This window comes from Coffea eugenioides, chromosome 11, assembly GCF_003713205.1.
Source record: "Coffea eugenioides isolate CCC68of chromosome 11, Ceug_1.0, whole genome shotgun sequence".
Taxonomy (NCBI): domain Eukaryota; kingdom Viridiplantae; phylum Streptophyta; class Magnoliopsida; order Gentianales; family Rubiaceae; genus Coffea; species Coffea eugenioides.
In genome coordinates this window covers 28,331,288-28,352,336 of record NC_040045.1, presented here as the reverse complement: position 1 = coordinate 28,352,336, position 21,049 = coordinate 28,331,288, and the positions used below count along the sequence as shown (strand labels likewise).

At 32.3% G+C, this 21,049-nt stretch overlaps 1 non-coding gene across 1 annotated transcript; it reads left to right on the top strand.

Annotated features, from left to right (window-relative positions):
* The first annotated feature begins 5,405 nt into the window (after window positions 1–5,405).
* Window positions 5,406–5,509, top strand: LOC113754573. The gene has a single exon (XR_003465256.1). It is a non-coding gene; the product is annotated as a small nucleolar RNA R71 (small nucleolar RNA).
* Window positions 5,510–21,049: the final 15,540 nt, after the last annotated feature.

Below are 21,049 nucleotides of genomic sequence, written 5' to 3'. Positions count from 1 at the left end.
ATGATTTCTAGCAAGAAAATGGAGTAAAAATAAAATTTTGTAAAGGTGTGAGTCTTAAAATGAGAGAAAACATGGCTGGAGAAGATGAAGGAAGAAGAAAATTGAAATGGAAGTCGCGTGTTAGGGTTTTGTATCAAGGGAAGAATACGCGACTTCATAAAACGTGACTTCAACTCACGTTTTACTAAGTCACATTTTCTTCACATTTCTTGCAGGATTGAAAACACGACTTCAATAATACATGACATGAAGTCGCGTATTCTACTTTGTTCATGCAACATTGAAAACGTGATTTCATGAATACGCGACTTCAAGTCACGTTTTCTGCGTTAATTTTACAGAAATGAAAACGTGATTAATGTAATATACGACTTGAAGTCACGTATTCATGCAATCCGTATTTTCTTCTACGAAATTTGTAGAAATATTAAATTTTAAAAATTACACATAGTATCTCAATTACTCAAAATGCATTCTAAATCATTCTTTTGCCAGATTCATCATCACATGCACATGTATAATAATCAAAACATGCATTTTATCTCTTTTTAATGGATCAAATACACCTTTAACACAAATCGAGAGGTTGGGTTCCTTGATCAAATTTCATCTTTTTCATCTCAAATGGGCATCTTTGCTTCCATTTGCTGAACCTATAACACAAAAACAACAAACTAATTTAAATACATGCATTAAACATAAAATCATACCAAATTAATATATATAACTTAAACATTGGGTTGTCTCCCAATTGGCGCTTTTATTTATAGTCGTTGGCTCGACTAAAAAAGGTTGGCTCATTGAATTGAAGACGAGTCACCCAAAGGATATAAGAGTAAAAAAGTCTTTTGGGAATGATTTCACCCGCCAAGTAGGGTTTTAATCGTTGTCCGTTGACCTTGAACTGTTCGTTTCTTGTGTTAACCACTTCAACGACCAAATAAGGATAAACTTGAGTGATTTCAAATGATCCCAACCACCTTGATTTGAGTTTTTTGGAAAAACAACCTAAGGGACGAGTTGTATAAGAGCACTTTTTGCTCCACCTCAAATTGTTTGGATATAAGATATTTATCGTGCCAATATTTCACTTTATCTTTATAGATCTTAGCATTCTCATAAGCATGTAGCCGGTGTTCCTCAAGTTTGTTTAACTCAAGTAGTCTCCTCCCACCTGCAAAATGAAAATCCATATTAATTGTTTTAATAGTCCAATGTGCTTTATGTTCAATTTCTACAGGTAAATGACAAATTTTTGCATATATTAATCGATACGGCGACATCCCCAAAAGTGTTTTAAATGCCGTTCGATACGCTCACAATGCATCGTCGAATCTTCTTGCCCAATATTTCCTTGAGTTGTTCACCATTTTCTCCAAGATGAGCTTGATTTCTCAATTAGTCAATTCCGCTTGTGAATGGTACGGAAGTGATGTCTTGTACTTACAACCATATTTAAGCAACAAAGAATTAAGTTGTTTGTTACAAAAGTGCTTTCCTTAATCACTTTCTATGGCCTTAGAAATATCGAATCTACTAAAAATGTTCTTTTTAAGAAATCGAAATACTACCTTAGTATCATTTGTAGGTGAAACAATTGTCTCCACCTATTTAAAACATAGTCTACAGCTACTAAGATGTACTTATTGTTGAAAGAATTAGGAAACGGTCCCATAAAATCTATAACCCACATATCAAATAACTCTACTTCTAAGAAAGTGGTTAAGGGCATTCATTTTTCCTAAAAATATTTTAGTTCTTTGACAGGCATCACAACTTTTAACATATTCCCGAACATCTCGATATATGGTAGGCCAGTAAAATTTCAATTGCCATACCTTAGTTACGGTTTTAGAAGTGTTAAAATGACCACCCGTTTCTAAATTATGACAATGAAGTAAAATATCACGTACCTACTTTTTGAAAATACATCTTCTTACTATACTATCGGCACAATGCTTATAAAGCAATGGTTCCTCCCAAAAGTAGCTTTTAACAACATGAAAAAATTTCTTCCTTTGGTGAAAATTAAAACCCTTCGGAAGTACCCCACTTACCAAAAAGTTAGCAAAATTCGCATATCATGGAGACTTGGTTAGTACTAGAACAAATTTGTCTGAAAAATTCTCCTTAATTGGAACTTGATCATTGGTAGGGATATACTCTAATCGCGATAAATGATCCGCCACAAGATTCTCTGATCATTTTTTGTCTTTAATCTCTAAATTAAATTCCTATAATAAGAGAATTCAACGAATTAGTCGCGATTTTGCATCTTTTTTTATGGAGTGAATATTTAAGAGTTGAATGGTCCATATAAATGATAACTTTAGATCTTACTACCACGGAGAAAGAGCTTTTGGCAGTGATATTTGCCTTAGATCCTACTACCAAGGATCTAAATTTATCTAAGGCAAATATCACCGCCAAAAGTTCTTTCTCCATGGTCACATAGTTAATTTGTACTTCATTGAGCAGTTTACTTGCGTAATAAATCACATGCAACCTTTCTTCCTTCTATTGACCTAACACAACTCCGATTGCATAGTCGCTTGCATCACATATCAATTTAAATGGTAGAAACCAATCCGGTGAAGTTATAATCGGTGTTGAGGTCAATTTTTTTTCAACCTATCAAAAGCCATAAAAATTTTATCATCAAAATGAAATGGGGTATTTTTGCACAATAAATCACATAACGGCTTAACTATCTTGAAAAAATTCTTAATGAAACGTCTATAAAAACCCACATGTCCTACAAACATGGAGGTGGCACTTCTCTCAAATTCAAAAATCACGAGGTTCGTCTCTTCACATCTCTGTAAAATCAAGTCCAAATTATAAAGACAATGATCAAACAATGAACCATATATTGAAAAATTATCCATAAAAAAGTCCATAATTTTCTCAATATAATCAGAAAAAATTGCCATTATACAACGTTGGAATGTGGCAGAAGCATTGCAAAGGCCAAATGGCATCCTTCTAAAAGCAAATATGCCATAAGGGCAAGTGAAGGTGGTCTTTTCTTGATCTTCAGAAGTTATTGCTATTTGGTTATAACCTGAAAATCTGTCAAGGAAGCAATAAAATTCATAACCAATAATACGTTCCAATAATTGATCAAGAAAGGGTAGGGGAAAGTGATCTTTTCTTGTGATTGCATTTAGCTTTCTATAGTCTGTACACATTCTCCATCCTACCACAAGTCTAGAGGGAGTTCATCATTTTTTCCATTAACTATGGTAGTTCCACCTTTTTTTAGGACAACATGAATTGGACTAATCCATATACTATCCTAGATAGGGAAGATTATAACTGCATCCAATCACTTAATAATTTCTAATCTTACCATCTCCTTCATGTTTGGATTAAGCCTTCTTTGCAATTCGACCACTGGTTTGCAATTATCCTCCAAAAGAATGCGATGCATGCATATAAAAGGGCTAATTCCTTGAATGTCAGAGATGGTCCATCCGATAACCTTCTTGTGCCAACTTATTAAGTTACTCTTCTTCCAAGTAAGCACTAACAATCACTGGTAGAGTTTCATTTTCACTAAGAAACTCATACTTCAAATGGCTAGGAAGTGGTTTGAATTCAAGTCTTGGAACTTCTATCTCTAAAAGTGGTGGAAGTGCCTTTTCTTGTTCAAGATTCTCGTACATATGCCCTTTCTTATAAGGAGGTTGTGCATCTAAATATTGGGCCAATGCTTCAATTTCTTCATCATTTTTCTCCTGCATCCCTGTACTTATTAAATAAAACTCAAGAGGATCAAAGTCAAGATTGACTTGATTTAACTCTTGGGTTAACATTTCAATAGTGCCAATTGAACAAGTATGATTGGTCAAAGAAATGTACTTTTCCATTTCATTTAAGTTAAATACTACCTCTTATTCACCTATTTGAAATTTAAGTTTGCCATTTTTGACATCAATAATAGTACCCGCACAGTTGCTAAAAATGGTCTATCCAGAATAATTGGCATAGACATATATTCTTCCATATCTAATACCACAAAATTCACAGGAATGATGAATATTTGCACTTTAATCAACATATTTTTCAAAGCTCCTAATGAATATCTAATAGACTGAAATATTAGTGCGTTTTAACTCATACAATCCTAATTGTCTAACCACCGTTAAAAGAATTAATGATACACTCGCACCTAAGTCACATAATGCCTTAGAAAATTTAATGTTACTGATAGTACAGGGTATAGAAAAGCTCCCCGGATCCTTTAATTTTGGTGGCAGCTTGTTTTGTATAATGGCGCTGCATCCTTCATTAATGCTATCGTTTCGTGATCCTCCAATCTCCTCTTTCGTGTCATGATCTCTTTGAGGAACTTGGCGTATAAAGGAATCTACAAAATAGCATCAACGAAAGGAATATTAATATGTAATTGTTTGAAAATTTTGATAAAATTTTTGAAATCTTTGTCAAGTTTATTTGGGTTGAGTCATTAAGAAAATGGAACTGCCGGAGGTATCGAAACGGTAGTGGAGGATGTAGGTTGTTCTTCTTTTGATTTTTCTTTACTACCTTTTCCCACGCTCACCTCTTGCTCTATTCGCTCATCTCCTTATCTCTTACTCTCATTGTCCCCACCATTTTCTACCACCGGAGGATCCTCTAGTTGTTTACCACTATGAAGAATAATGGTCTCAACGTGGTCCCTCGAATTCACCTCCGTTTTATTTGGCAACTCCCCTTGATTTCAATTATTAATAGAATTGGCGATTTGATCAATCTGGATCTCCACATTTTTATACATTCCGATTAATTGGTCCAATCGCCCCTCTAGCCGCTCGAATCTCTCCAAAGTACCCTTTGCCAATTTTTTCACCGCAATCTCCCAATCTGGTTTGGTATTCGTATGTTGTTGCCTTGGTTGAAATTCCTGCGAATTGGTCGGCCTTTGTGGATTGTCTTGATCTTTCCACCTAAAATTGGGATGATTCTTCCACCTCAGATTGTATGTATTCGAGTATGGATTGTTTTAAGCATTCCCATTGTAATTATTGATAAATTGAGCTTGCCCAAGATCAACACACTCGTTAGTATCATGTTCTCCTCCACATATGGAACAACAAGTTACATGCACATTGGAAGAAGAACTTGGACCACATCCAACTTGTCTATTCAACACCTTCATCATATTGCTCATTTGAATACGAAGCATATTGATGGTATCAATTTCAATCATACCTGCTTGGTGCCTTCGGTTACCTCTTTCATTAGCCTATTAATAATTGTTTGCCTCCATTTCTTCTATCAAACCCTAAGCTTCTTGAAGTGATTTTGTCATCAATGCTCCACCTGCGGCTGCATCGATAGTAGTTTTAGTAGAAAAAGATAAACCATTATAGAAGATTTGCACAATTAGTCAATCGAAAAATCCATGGTGTGGACATTTCCGAAACAAATTTCGAAACCTCCCATGTTTCATATAATGACTCACCATCCAATTGACTAAACTAGTAATATCCATTCTAAACTTAACCGTTTTACTTGGTAGAAAGTATTTCTTCAAAAATGCCCTAGACAAATCATCCCAAGTAGTGAAAGTGTTACGGGCATGAGAATGTAGCCAAATTTTAGCCTTATCCCTTAATAAAAATGGGAACAACCTTAGCCTTATAGCATCCTCACTAACTCCATTCATTTTGATTTATCACATATCTCAAAAAATGTGGCTAAATGTGCATTTGGATCCTCTACGACATTACCTCCAAATTGAGATTGTTGCACAATTTGGATTACTGATGGTTTAATTTCAAAATTATTAGCATTTACCATCGGTCATGCTATACCTGTTTAAGATCCTTGGATTCTCGGTTGAGCAAAATCTCTAAGAGCTCGCCTATTTGTTTCGTTTTCCGCCATTTCTTCTTCAAAATGTAGCTCTATTGTGATTCCCTCTATTTGTTGTCAAACATCTTTTCCTTCTTATTGTGGTGTACGCATTCTTTGTCTACATAGTGTCCTTCCAATTTTCGGATCAAAAGGTGCTACTATCCGTAAAACCCGATGCATACACTACAATAAAAAATAAGAGATTATATAGAATTATTTTACAAAACTACTAGAAATTCTAACTTAACTAGAAACAAAATTTAACTAACTAATATAGAGAATGTCTAAATTAATAAAACTTATTGGCCCTAATATTGCTGCTCCTCGGCAACGGCGCCAAAAATTTGACGAATTTTTGATAAAAGTACAAGTTTAATTTCGAATTATATCCGTTTTGACTGCAAGTATACATGTGTCAAATTAGTAGTTTAAGATAAATATCGGGTCAATTCCACAGAGAGTAACTTTACAAGTACTAGGTCCTTACTTACTTTATTATTTAAACTAATGATCGATTTAAGCAAGAGAAGTTATTGTTACTACTATCTAACTAGTCTTAACTAGATATTTGCAAGGTAACAATGAAGAAAATTCACTAAATACTTGAGTCTAGAGATATAGATTCCACTTATGGCATAAAAGATACAAGTAAATCAATTTACCTCTTGTTACGACTCTTGTTCAACTAGGGATTCATTTCCAATATTATCAAATTTCATTCTCATGATAAAATGGCCTAATATAGACTAGTTTTTCCTATTCTCATCGTGAATAACTAGATCTACTCTTGTTCCTTCATGAAATGTAAATTTAATCCACTTAAATGTACCTCTATTTTCATGAGTCTACTACTCAAACTCTATTTATGTTGTTCCATCATTATTACCAACTTTCATTGAATAATAACAACTAAAAGTTTGCTATTGGTGATCAAGCAACAACAAATGATAAGCATACATAAATAGACAAGTTAATACAAGGTGTAACAAGTGTAAATCATATTCACTTCATATCAAATGGCTATAAGTTTCATCTACTCCATAGATCTAGAAATTTAACTACTCATATAATGTATAACAAGAAAAAGCATGGCTTCATTACATGAACACATATTGAATCACAAGTGAAAGATAAATAAAGAAAGCTTAGCCAAGATTAGTGAAGAAGCTCCCAATGATCTTCTATTTTTTCAACAAAATGAGTTGTATTGTACAATGAAGTCTTCAATTGTTTTCACAAAAGTTCTAACTAGAGAGAACAAAACAAGACTAACTACTAAACTCCTATGCTAAAATCTTATGAGAACTATTTCTAGTCTCTCCCCTCTTTCCCCTCTCTAATGATTCTAAGATTTCTAGTGTTAAGAGAGTCAAAAAGTGGTGTTTTGACAAGACATAAAGCTCCTTTTTTTTCTTCCAAAAAGTTCCTTGAACATGTGCAGCCGAAATTCTTGTCCGGAGTTGAGTTGGAAAGTAGTGTCAAAGCAGACCAAGTGGCTGAGCAAATTGTAGAAATCAGGCTACAATACGTGACTTTGGAATACACAACTTCAACTCACGTATTGCCAAGTCGCATATTCACTTCTGTGAATTTGGTTTCACTTCAACTACTATTTTCTTAATGATAGAAGCCGAACTAGCTCTTGTACAAAACATAAAAATTGTAGCCATTTGAGTTAGTTTTCCAATGCTTCAAGAATCATCCAAGTTAGAGCTCTGTCGACCGAGATATTACCAAAATACCATCAATTAGTCAGAGCTCTATCTCAACTTTCGACCATGCACATGCACTTCTGTATTGTGACTTTTTGACAAGGAAGACAATTGAACTGGATTTCGATATCTTTATATCAAATGTATATCTATCTCTTCAAAATGGTGTAAGAATCACCTCAATCTAATACTTTTATCTCAAGAAATTATCGAAATACTACAATGTGTCAAAACTATCTTCACTTGCATTTCTTCATTTGAATATTTTGCACTTTATGTTTTCTTTAAACCACTTCAAATCATCAATAATTATCCAATTCTCTTCTCAATTCATGCCATTTGATGATTGAATCCTTAAACCTACAAAAACATGAAGTTTTCACCATTTAAATCCATAGAAATGTAATTTTTGTCACTTAAACCACAAAATGTACATTTTTACCAAAATCCTAGTTAATTAATTATAAAACTAAATAAAACACACCAAAACTAACTAATAAAACACACTAAAAATACGTAAAATATTCTCTTATCATGTACAAACCTACAATAATCCCAAACCAACATCTTATCTACAGTTTCCATTTAAAAAGCAAGAAACCAGTTGACCCACAAGATGCTTTAGACCCATAAACAGATTATCACGCTTGAAACTAGGGATGACAATGGGGGCACCCGCCCCATGGGGGGCTAATGGGGCGGGGGGAATTCCCCCCTCCCCGGTTTAGAAACGGGACCCCCGCCCCGCCCCTCCCCGGTTTATATATAATATTTCATTTAATTAGTTACAAACTTATGATAATGATATTATTAGTTATATGTATTATCTAATGTATATTAGTATATGTAATATAATTGATATTATCAATTATACTAATAATTATATATGTCTACTAATAGAAATTATTAATTAGTTATACTAAATTTACTAATACATTTATACTAAATTCCTAATTATACTTAATACAATAATACTTTTTTGTCAAAAAAAAAGCACAAGCACAATAATGAATTAATGATTGTATTTGTACCGAAAGTAAAAACTTGACTACTTTAGTTGTATTTATTTTATCATGTTGAATTGTATTCAAATAATTTTTGTTTGATTGTTTTTATGAGTTTCAATTGTGAAATTACAATGAATAATAACTTGGTTGTTGATCTTGATCCCTATCTTTTGATGTTTACAAAACAAATGGATGATACTAATATTTATTCAAGATATACTTTCAGTTATGAAGTTATTTGATTCCATGAACAAGTACAATTGATAGAAGACAAAGGTTGGTGAAAACTGTCGGACGCTCAAAAAGACTGCATCGGACGTCCGACAACCATTGAGTATCTTCGGACGCAGAAAACCAGCCTACCGGACGTCCTAAGGAATTGAAGAAAAATTTCCAGTTTTACATCATACCTTCGGACGCAGAAAACCAGCCTACCGGACGTCCGATAGAATTGAAGAAAATTTCTCAAACTCTCTGCCTGCTGTCGGACGCAAAAAACAGGAGTACCGGACGTCCGACACTCCAACGGCTAGTTGACTCTTCAGCTACTTTCTATCCGTTGGAAGCTTTAATGAGGCACTTTCTTGATCCTATATAAATAATGGTTGGTCAGATAGTTCAAACAATTTTGACACACTGAAGATACAAAAGATCTAGAGTGATTTTAGTGAAAAAATACCCTTCAAAGAAGATTTGTAGTCTTAGTGGTGTGAGGTTCATTGTAAGCTTTTCATTTGTGAGTGAATACTTCATGAGTGTAGCTCTGTGAGGATTGTCCTGAGGGATAGTAAAACGTCCTGGATTGACCGAGTGGAGTTCGGGGCAAGGAGGAGGTGAACATTCCTTTGTACACAAGAGTGATTGTAATTCATCAACTTGAAGAAGCTTGGTTGAATTAATCTACAAGCTCAAGAGGAGCTGTGTAGTTAATTGGTTTGCAATTCTTTCCTTTTTATTTACTTTTTGTTACGTTTGTGATCTTTACATTGTTTATCTCTTCCACTTGATTATCTTCGATCCTTACAATTGGTATCAGAGCTTGGTCTCCTAGAGATTAAGCTCAATCGGCTTGGGAGTAAAAATGACAACCAATAATGCTATGTTTTTTTAAGGACATTCTGTTATTAGACCACCTATGTTTAATGGGTCAAATTATGTGAGTTGGAAAGAAAGAATGATTATTTTTTTGCAATGTATTGATATTGAATTGTGGTTTATTATTAGTGAAGGTCCATATGATGCCTCTCTTATAGATGAAAATACTCATAGATTTAGACCAAAAATAAGAAGTGAACTGATTGCTATAGATAGAACTCATCTCACCTTAAATGTAAAAGTCATGAATGTGTTATTTTGTACTTTAGACTCAAATGAATCTATTAGAGTCAAGGGTTGCAAGTCAGCTAAAGAAATTTGGGACAAATTGAAAGAAATTCATGAAGGTAGTGAGAATGTTAGAGAACAAAAGAAATCCATTCCGGTTACCAAGTATGAATCGTTCAAGATGGAACCTCATGAAAACATTGATGAGATGTACTGTAGATTCAATGACCTCATTAAGGACTTAGAGGTGCTGGAAAAAGAATATTCTGTAGGTGAGAAAAATAGAAAAATACTGAATGCCTTGTCCAATGATTGGAAAAATAAAGTGACTGCTATTGAGGAGGCTAAAGATTTGAATACTATGCCTATTGAATCTTTTATTAATTCTCTAACCTCTTATGAGTTGAAACTTAAATCCAAAGTGCAAGAGGAGGAGGATGCGAAAGTAAGAAAGAATATTGCTCTGAAGGCTTCACAAGATGAAAATGATCCAACCTCCGTGAGTGAAGATGACATGGAAGGTGATGATAGTGATATTGCACTCATCACACGAGGTTTCAAAAGAATACTCAACAAAAGAAAATTCAGAAAAGGTGGACCTAGCAACTCCTTCCCGAATCAGTCCAACAACTTGAGAAACAAAGGGAAACTAGAGTTCAACAAAAAGCAAACTGATAAGTACTTTGAATGCGGCCAACCTGGACACTATGCGAGTGAGTGTCCAGTGATGAAGAAGAAAGAAGAAAGAAAATCAAGATTCAACAAATTTCAATTCTCATGGAATGAGTGCAATTCCGATGGTGAAATTGAAGAGGATGAAGAATCTGCTCAATTGGCTTTTATGGCCATTGGAGATGATGAGGTAACATCTTGTAACTCTCAATTTGAAACTGATGATGAAACTGATGATGATCTTGAATCTTTCATTATAAAATTGCATGATAGTTTGAAAAAATCCTATGCTAGAAACAAGAAGTTAAAACAGAAAATTAGTTTTTTGTTTCGAGATAATGCAAATCTTTTTCAACAAAATAAAAAGTTGAAAGCTGAAAATGATTACTTCAAAAAGAGTGAGACTGCTTTATACTTTGAGCTTGATAAAAAAACAAAGCTTTGTGAATTGTTCAAAAAGGAACAAGGTGATTTGAAAAGAAGAATGGATGGTCTAAATGAGTTGCTTAAACACAAGAAACAAGTCTGTTTTCAAAATAATAGGTTGAATTCTAATTCCAACGAATTTGCTATTTATAAGAGAAGACAAGTAAGATTTATTAAACCTGTTCATGTAAATAATTCCTTGATTATACGTAATTTCTGTTGTCAAAAAGATCACATAAAAAGTGATTGCTATGTGAGAAAGAATATAAAAAAAGGCATGAAATGCATGTGGATAGTTAGACATGTTGCTAACGCTAACAAGTAGGAGATATTGGTAAGATTGGTATGATTCTTGTTCATAATGCTCTTTTATAATTATCTTTTGATGTTTCTGATGTTTTGAACTGAGTTTTTTCCTTGATGTTTTTAAATTTTACTGAATTTGTATGATGTCAAAAAGGGGGGAGAGAAAAGAATAATTCTGATCTTATGATGATTTACTAAACTTTCTGTCATATGTTGATACCTCTTTTGATATCAAATTCTCTGTGATATGTTGGTGATTGCTGTCATTTTTCTATTCTTATACTCTGTTATTGTTGCTGGATTATGATAGTTGGTTTTTTATTCTCATCTTATGATGACAAAAAGGGGGAGAAATGGATGCTATGTGTAAGGGGGAGTTATTCTGAGATTATGAGTTTGGCACTTAAAAGTTTTGGATGCGATGATTGAGGGGGAGCTTATACTTACTTTTGTTGCTTTCCATCCATTGTTTTGTCATCATCAAAAAGGGGAAGAATGTTGATCTTGATCCCTATCTTTTGATGTTTACAAAACAAATGGATAATACTAATATTTCTTCAAGATATACTTTCAGTTATGAAGTTATTTGATTCCATGAACAAGTACAATTGATAGAAGACAAAGGTTGCTGAAAACTGTCGGACGCTCAAAAAGACTGCATCGGACGTCCGACAACCATTGAGTATCTTCGGACGCAGAAAACCAGCCTACCGGACGTCCTAAGGAATTGAAGAAAAATTTCCAGTTTTACATCATACCTTCGGACGCAGAAAATCAGCCTACCGGACGTCCGATAGAATTGAAGAAAATTTCTCAAACTCTCTGCCTGCTGTCGGACGCAAAAAATAGGAGTACCGGACGTCCGACACTCCAACGGCTAGTTGACTCTTCAGCTACTTTCTATCCGTTGGAAGCTTTAATGAGGCACTTTCTTGATCCTATATAAATAATGGTTGGTCAGATAGTTCAAACAACTTTGACACACTGAAGATACAAAAGATCTAGAGTGATTTTAGTGAAAAAATACCCTTCAAAGAAGATTTGTAGTCTTAGTGGTGTGAGGTTCATTGTAAGCTTTTCATTTGTGAGTGAATACTTCATGAGTGTAGCTCTGTGAGGGTTGTCCTGAGGGATAGTAAAACGTTCTGGCTTGACCGAGGGGAGTTCGGGGTAAGGAGGAGGTGAACCTTCCTTTGTACACAAGAGTGATTGTAATTCATCAACTTGAAGAAGTTTGGTTGAATTAATCTACAAGCTCAAGAGGAGCTGTGTAGTTAATTGGTTTGCAATTCTTTCTTTTTTATTTACTTTTTGTTACGTTTGTGATCTTTACATTGTTTATCTCTTCCATTTGGTTGTCTTCGATCCTTACATTGGTGATGTGTTGATATTTTAGTACTTGATTATTTATTAAAATTTAACTATAATAAAATTATATAACAAATTTTTATACCCGCGGGGGAAGCAGGGCGGGGTGGGGGAGTGGGGGGCAGGGCAAGGGGCGGGGGAAACTCTGTTAATACGAATAAGAGAAACTCTGTTATAGTCATTTCTGTACATTCAATGTACTCTATGCAGAATAGGTAGATGTTACCGACGATAAATCGATCTTATTTTATATACCTCTTACTTTATGCTTTATCTTTATTCGTTGCCATCCTTACTTGAAAATATCCACAAGCACAAGAACCAAGAATAGAATTTTATGAAGCAGCAAAATTTCTTAAATGGTTTTAAGTTTATAATCAGTTGGGCCTCATTCAAAGTCTAGTTGAATGACCAGATAGTATACACATAAACCTTTATTCGTTTACCCAATTTTCATATTGACAATCAATATGCTCAATTAAGACTTGATAGGTTTCCAATCACATTGTAATTCTGAAAAGAAAAAAAAAATTTCTGTTGTATCAATCCTTAACCTCTGTTACCCATTTCACATATTTATGTGCTTCACAACTAAGGCAACTAACGTTCCGTTTGATAAAATTGAATCTAAATTCTGAAGTTTAAATTTACTGAATTTTAAGCATAGTTATTAAACCCGACCCAGCCCCGCGGTTCAACTGGTCAACCCGGCGAACTGCCCATGAAACCGGGCCGGTTTTGTAATTGGATCGTTTGTGCAAGAGAACCGTTGACTTTTCAACAGACCGGCGATTCAACCGGCCAACTAGGTTGAACCGGATGATTTTCTAAGGAACCCGATTTTGGGTAAAAAAATGTTTAGCAAATGTTGCAGTGCCGATTCAAACCTCGGATGTCAAATATAAGGACTAAGCGCGCTTACCACTAGCCCATCAGCTCATTTGGTGTTTGTTTGCCCCTTCTATATTATATATTAGAGTTTATTCTTATTTTGTTTGGAATCTTTTAATAAAATTTTATTATTCCCTAAATTCTATAAATTATGAAATGGATTTAAAAAATAACATATTACACAATTCATTTTAAAGACAAATATTATTCTTAATAACCTTTTGCACTTAAAATTCGTAAATAAACTAGATAATTACACTTCGATAAAATTTTATACTTAAAGTTTGGTGGATTACTAATTAAATTAGGTTTTGTTAATTCTTATAAGAATTAATGATTCTATAATAAATTGGACTAATTGAGTATTTACTATAACATAGTTTATTATAGTTTCAAGCATATAAAAAATTATAAAACATAATATTTAAATATATGTAGTGATCCACCGGTTGGACCACTCACCCACCGGTTGAACCAGTAACCCGTTGACCCACCTCTTTCACCGGGTTTCTCTCCGGGTTGGGTTTAATAACAATGATTTTAACCACTGAAAAGAAATATATGAATATTTGAATTATAATGCTAAACCTATTTATACTATTTGATAAGCATTTATAATTGAGTGCTTAATAAGTTACATTTGACAATTTTGCCCTTATATCTTTTCATCTAAAAAAGAAATAGAATCTATGATTTAATTAACTTAAAATTGTTAGGTATGAAAATGACAATATTTATTTTTAAATCAAATGGATATAAAAGATGAAATATATTATATGAGAGTATGGAGAAGATGTGAAAGTAATTACAAAGGAAGAAAAAAGAAATAGAAAACTGTTAGATAGATAATATCAGGTTGTTTAATTAAATAAGAATTTTGAATATAATTAACAAATAAGGGTAGATTTGGTTGATAAGCTAAGGTAGTTGAAATAATTCTATTGATTCTTATCAGAATTAAGCATTAAGTTAGGATTCTTGTGCTGAAAAAAATACACACAAGTTCAGCACTGCTTAACAAGTTTAGTAGATGGATTTTCATTTATCAAATATTCAAAACATTTGAATGTATAAAAAAATTCAGTTTCAGCACTTTTTTATATTATCAAATAGACCCTAAGACTTTATTCGCATTTTCAACCATAGGCTGACAAAGACAGTCATTCTATCATCTACTGGATTATTAAACTACAACCTATATAAAAAGGTTCAGCGAATAGTGGCGTAACATGAAAAAATTACTGGTATTAAAAATGACAAATCAAATCACTCATCATAACGAAAACTAATTGTATACAGCATATGAAGAGCGAGGCACAAATAAGAATACAATTATTGCACTCCTCATAGGAATAAAACTGTCAAGCTCACACGATAAAAGCAGTTACTTGCTCAAGCAATTCCCCCAATCCCTTCCAGTAGTAGATACTTGACAATTTTGGCTAATTTGCCTCAATCAAATTCAAGTAGCAATTCTAAACTTTAATTTCTCGTACTAAATTTCATAATGTACATCAAGGTAATCTAAAGCATATTAATGCAAAAAATTAGGTCCAAAAACAAACGCAAAGAAAAATAGGTCCAAGTGAGTACTTACAGAAAGCAGCTCAACTCAATCAGAGCTCCTGCACTAATCCTTGTCACCGATCCATAAGCCCTTGACATCACAAAGAGGAAAGTTAAAGGGCAAATAAGTAGGGAAGGAAAGCTGTGACCTTAGTAGTGAATCCTATCAGTTTCTTTGGTTCAAGGTTTCAATTCTGCCAGCGGGCATGGCTGCAGACCCAGTAGCAACAATGAAGCCATCGGGTTGCCCTGGCTATTTGTTCTTGAAACAATATTAAGAACATTTTTTATAATTTTACTTTGTCAAAAGTGACAACTTAAGATGTAATAGAATTTACAGACCCCAAAAACATGATACTTATACCCCTTTAAAGTTTCATGAATAGGAAAAGGTAATTTAGTGTTTTGTGCTCTTATATATATATATATATCCATAATAAGACATTTCTTTCTGCATGACTACCACTTCCTTTATTAAAATACCTCATCAAACGGTGACCATTCTGGATAAACAATCGACTTTCTACTGAATTAGGCAATAGGAAAAAAGAGAAGTGAATGCAATTTCATTTTGCTTTTCAATCACCAATTGTCAAGGATAATTTATATAATTAATATGACAAAAAACTACATTTTTGTTTCCCGTTGTCCAAAAATTTTATTTGCCTTTTCGGAAAACAAAGACCACTTTTAGGTTTTCATACTTCTTGTTCTCTTGATTGTGTCTAAATACAGTCATTGGGCAACTTGATACTTGCCTAAACACATGGTAATAGCATGAAAGCTACATGGAAAAGCAAATACTGAGGAAATAATTAAATGTGGCAGCTCAATTGTGTAATTATACACCCAATAAACTCTTTGAAATTGACATGAATAAAAAGCACCAGTATCGTACCATATACCAATACTATATCTTACATAAAAAATCATTTCCTCCTCACCTTAATTTTACCTCAAGCAATAACGCACTTTTTCCCATAATGAGCAAGTAAAACACAAGAAATGAAACTGCAACATTTAGGTACACAACTCCTATCGTTTGTGTGCCCCTAAGTAGACAAGGTTGCATGATACATAGTATGGATAGGATAGATAAACGAAAACAAATTGTCTTTCTTCCAAAAAAAAAAAATTGGCACATGATGATTTAGACTAATAAATATTGCAAAAATACACTCAGGAAACCTTGTTAAAAGGAAATTCAAATAGAAGCCAAGGAAACCATGGTAAGTTTGGCTCTCTTATCCTTATTATTTTTTGTTATTTGTTAGCACCATTATGCATTTGTCCAAGAGCCATTTAACTTTATCTAAGAACTAGTTCAAAGTGTTCACACTAGAAAAAAGTTTGTTTCAATGGCCAAAACAACCTATCTTTGTGTATCTCTCGGTTTTTTTTTTTTTTTTTTATTCCCAAACAGGATTGTTGAGAAGCTAAAGAGAGCATGGATTAACATCAGTACTAAAAACCATTGGTCATTACCAATTTTAAGTTTCTTAACTGACTAATTAGTTTGAAAGCTAATGGTTCAATAGTTAACCTCAAAATTTTAGTAATAAATGTTTTTCTTTCATTACCTTGAAATAAGAGCATCTAAACCTTTTGAATATTGATATTATTAGGGACCCATTCGATTAGTTTTTTTGAGATTGCACCGATTAATGCATTTACTATATTACAATAGCTTTTTCATGTTAAAAAAAAAAAACTTTGACAATCGACATGCTATCATCCAACACATCGAGAAATCTAATAATTATCATTAAATAGTGGCAATAACATACCATTAAATCAAACTGTTTAGGACTATTAACACTAATGTTAAAGAGTTTCAAAATTTTATTTATCCTGAAGATAAACTTTGTTTTTGTTGCAAAATAGCTGAATAATTAACTTTAACAATTCTTGTCAGAAATGTATTATCTCCTTGCTATGAAAATAAGTTCTTCAAAACTTTTTGAACTTTAATATGATTAATGGACTTAGTCAATAATTTTTTTTTAGATATAACTAATTAACATATTTATTGTGCCACTTAATCTTTTTCATGTCAACAAATATTTGAATTTGAGATGAAATCATTCTATTTGTCAAGAAATCGTCAATTATAGTTAAAGTGATGATGACAATATACCATTAAACTTACCCATTATAACCGTTAATATCTATTTTTAAAGTTTCAGAATTTTGTTTATCTTTAAAAAAGAATCTTGTTTTTGTCGTAAAATGGCTGATATAATTGTATTTTTCTCTCCTTAATATGAAAATAAGTTTACCAAAATTGTTGAATTTCAACCATGTAGAGTGAGTCGATTAATTTTTGGATTAATCAGATTTTACCTCCCTGAAATTTGGGGGTAGTCATACTTTAGCACCCTAAATCTTAAAATTATATACTTTACTCCCATGAAGATTAATCAAAATTAGAAATCTCAATTCCTGCCAAAAATGGTGAATGGAATGACATGATTGCATTTTTATTTATGAAATTTTTGTAACTTAATATTATTTTCATTTTATTACTAAAAGATGCATATTTTCTCTATAGTATCCACTATATAAAAATATCAAATTGATAAAAGAAAAAAATACCTTTATTTTTTTAAGTAAAAGGCTTTTATTGAATAAACCAAAATAGCGTACGCGAGCATAATGCAGTACTAGTGCTAAGGAACACATAACTACCAGCTACAAACTAGCAACCAAAGGAAGCAATACTAATTGCTTCTGTGCAAAATCCCAATGCAGACTAAGCTCCCAATTTACCTTCAGTTTATTATCTTTAAAATTTTATATAACTCTTGTTGAATGAACGTTAATTTTATATATACATTTCTTTTCAACTTATTAGGCTTTAAGTCAAATCACATGGATAAATAAAATAATACTAATAATATCTATAGTTAGCAAAAATTTGAAAACTTAAGGCAGCATTAAGCTTGTTAATTTTTGAGAGAATTGCAATTTTGATTTCAAATGTTTGGAGCATGAGTCCTTCTAGATGCCAAAGTTTGAGCGAAAGCAATTTTGGCCATAAATGTTTCAATTTCTAAACATATTTAGTTTTAATGACTGATTTTTACCAATTACTATTGGAATTAGGTCACGTGCTGGCAACTAATCTTTTAAAAAAAATTAAACAATTGAAAAAACATTACTAGCCATAATCTATAAAGAAAAATAACTAACTGCCCATATGCCAATCATGTCAATAATTAGTATTTAATCCAAAATTTTTTTGTCAACCAATATTTCGAGCTAAAGACTAATTATTCACATGATTGACACACAAATAATTAATACTCTTTTATTACAAATTATGGCTAGTATTATTTTTCATATTTTCTAATTTTTTTCTAAAAGTTAGTTGCCAGTACGTGACAACACGAATAGAATGCTGGTAGCTATTGGTAAAAATCAATCAATAAGACTAAATGTACTTAGAAATTGAAATGTTTAGAATTACATTTGCTTCCATCCAAACTTGAGGAACTAGAATTGCTCATGTCCTAAACATTTGAGACCTAAACTACAATTCTCTCTTTTTTAAAAAAAAAATATTTTTATCATTTTACTTTATGTGTAAACTGTTAGAACAATATTATTTTCATCTTTTGTTTGTTAAATTATTGAACTATTAAATGCATAATTAAAATTGTGAAAAATGACTAACATGCCTTATTTTTAAACTTAGAAGAGGAAAATAGAGATTAAATCAAAATTAACATTTTCCTGGGAATAAACGGGCAATAATAGAATTCTATAGATAATTTGAGCTACAAAGAATGGCAATGTTGTCATAACATACACTTTTTTTTTAATGGAGTTAAGATTTCAATGGTTGACTAGTCTTCATTAGGACTAAATTGTAGAATTTTAAAATTGAGAGTAGTAAAGTGCGACTACCCCCAAAGTTTAGGCAGCAAAGTTTGATTAACGCTTTTATTATGCTACCAGTTTCTTATTTTTTTTTTCATGTTGACGAATCTCTGACATTTGAGATGTCACCATTTCAATTGTCGAGAAGTCATTAATTATAGTTAAAGATGTCATAATTTCAATTGTCCAGAAGCCGTTAATTATAATTAGAGTAACCACAACAATATGCCGTTAAACTTAACCATTTAAGACCATTAATATTAATTTTCAAAAGTTTCATAATTTTACTTGATTTTTGCAAGACGGTGATAGAAATATGAGTTTGTTTGGATAGTAAATTATTTGTCAAATTTTATTTGATTGCATCATCAACACATTTTTCAATTACTTTTTTTATCACGTATACATTACATCAAAAGGTGTTATAGTTTCCATCCTTGCTATAAAAATAACGCACCAAAACTTTTTGGATTTGAATATCATTGGTGGACCAATTAAATTTTGAGATTGCGCTAATTATTGCATTTACTATGCTAACAAATTTTTTCCATCTCGACAAATCTTTGACGTTCAACATGACGTCATCTTAGAAGTCATTAATTGTCTTTAAAGTAGTAAAAGACAATATACTATTAAACTTAGAGTAAATCTTATATACAGTGACAGTGTATACACTATTAGCGTTGGATGAATGATAACTATGCAAAATTTGAATTTGAAATTCAACTTTTGCATACATATCATGAATCAAACGCTGATAGTGTATACACTGTCAGTGTAGGAAAGATTAATTCTTAAAAACTTAACCATATAAGATTGTTAATATTAATTTTTAAAAGTTTCAAAATTCTATTTATCCTAAAAAGAGACCACTGATTTTCATTACGAAATTGGTAAACAGAACTGAAGTATCCCTTCTTGCTAAGAAAAGTAAATGCACTAAAGCATTTTGAATTTCTTTATTGGTCAACCAAGTTGATTAAATTTTTTTGAGAGATAGTGCTAATTAACTTATTTATTGTGCTACCAAACTTTTTTCATGTCTACAAAGCTTTGACGGGATGACATCATTCTAATTATCGAGAAATTGTCAATTATTGTTTAGATAATGGTGATAATATACTGCTAAAATTAACTATTTACAACTATTAGCACTAATTTTCAAAAATTTTGGACTTTTATTTATCCTAAAAGAGACCATGTTTTGTTGCAAAATGGTATACAAATGTAATACCCCTCCTTGCTACCAAAATAAGTGCAGAAAAACATTTTGAATTTTAGCATTATTGGTGGACTGAAATTGATTAGTACTTTAAGATAGGCGCTAATCAACGCATTTATTAACCTACCAAATTTTTTTCATATGAACAAAGTTTTGACGTTTGAGATAATGTCATCCAAATTACAAGAAATTTTTAACTATCATTACAGTTTTGACCATTACATGTAGTAAAAATTAACCGTTTAAGACCGTTAATATTAATTTTAAAAAAATTACAAAATTTTGATAATCCTAAAAAGAGAAATTGGTTTTGGTAGCAAACCGTCGCCCAGTGTCAATAAAACTAGCAGTATTAATCTGCCGTCGTCAAAAATGTCCTCCCTATAAAGTCCATTCTCACATCACAACAAGAAGGGACTATGTTGCGACGCAAATTGCACCGTTATATGCAATTTTGTTTTTGTTATTACTGACGTTTTCTTTACCATATAGGCAACATCTTCGCAGAATGAAAGGATAAATGGACCTGATAGTGTTGCATTTTTCTTTCTTACAAGGAAACAAAACTCTTGTCAAACAGAAACCGGAGAAAGAAGCCAGCCATTTGAGACAGAAGAAACAATAGAAAACTGAGGAACGGAAAAGCATGACACACCAATTCAAGGAAAATATCATGGCTATGCATGCAACTGAAAACAGAAAACTAACACCTGGAGCAAAAACATTGCAGGATTCAAGAGAAAACTAGAAAAACACTCACATAATAAAATATAATCGTCACTAAACATGATTTTTTTGACTGGTCTTGT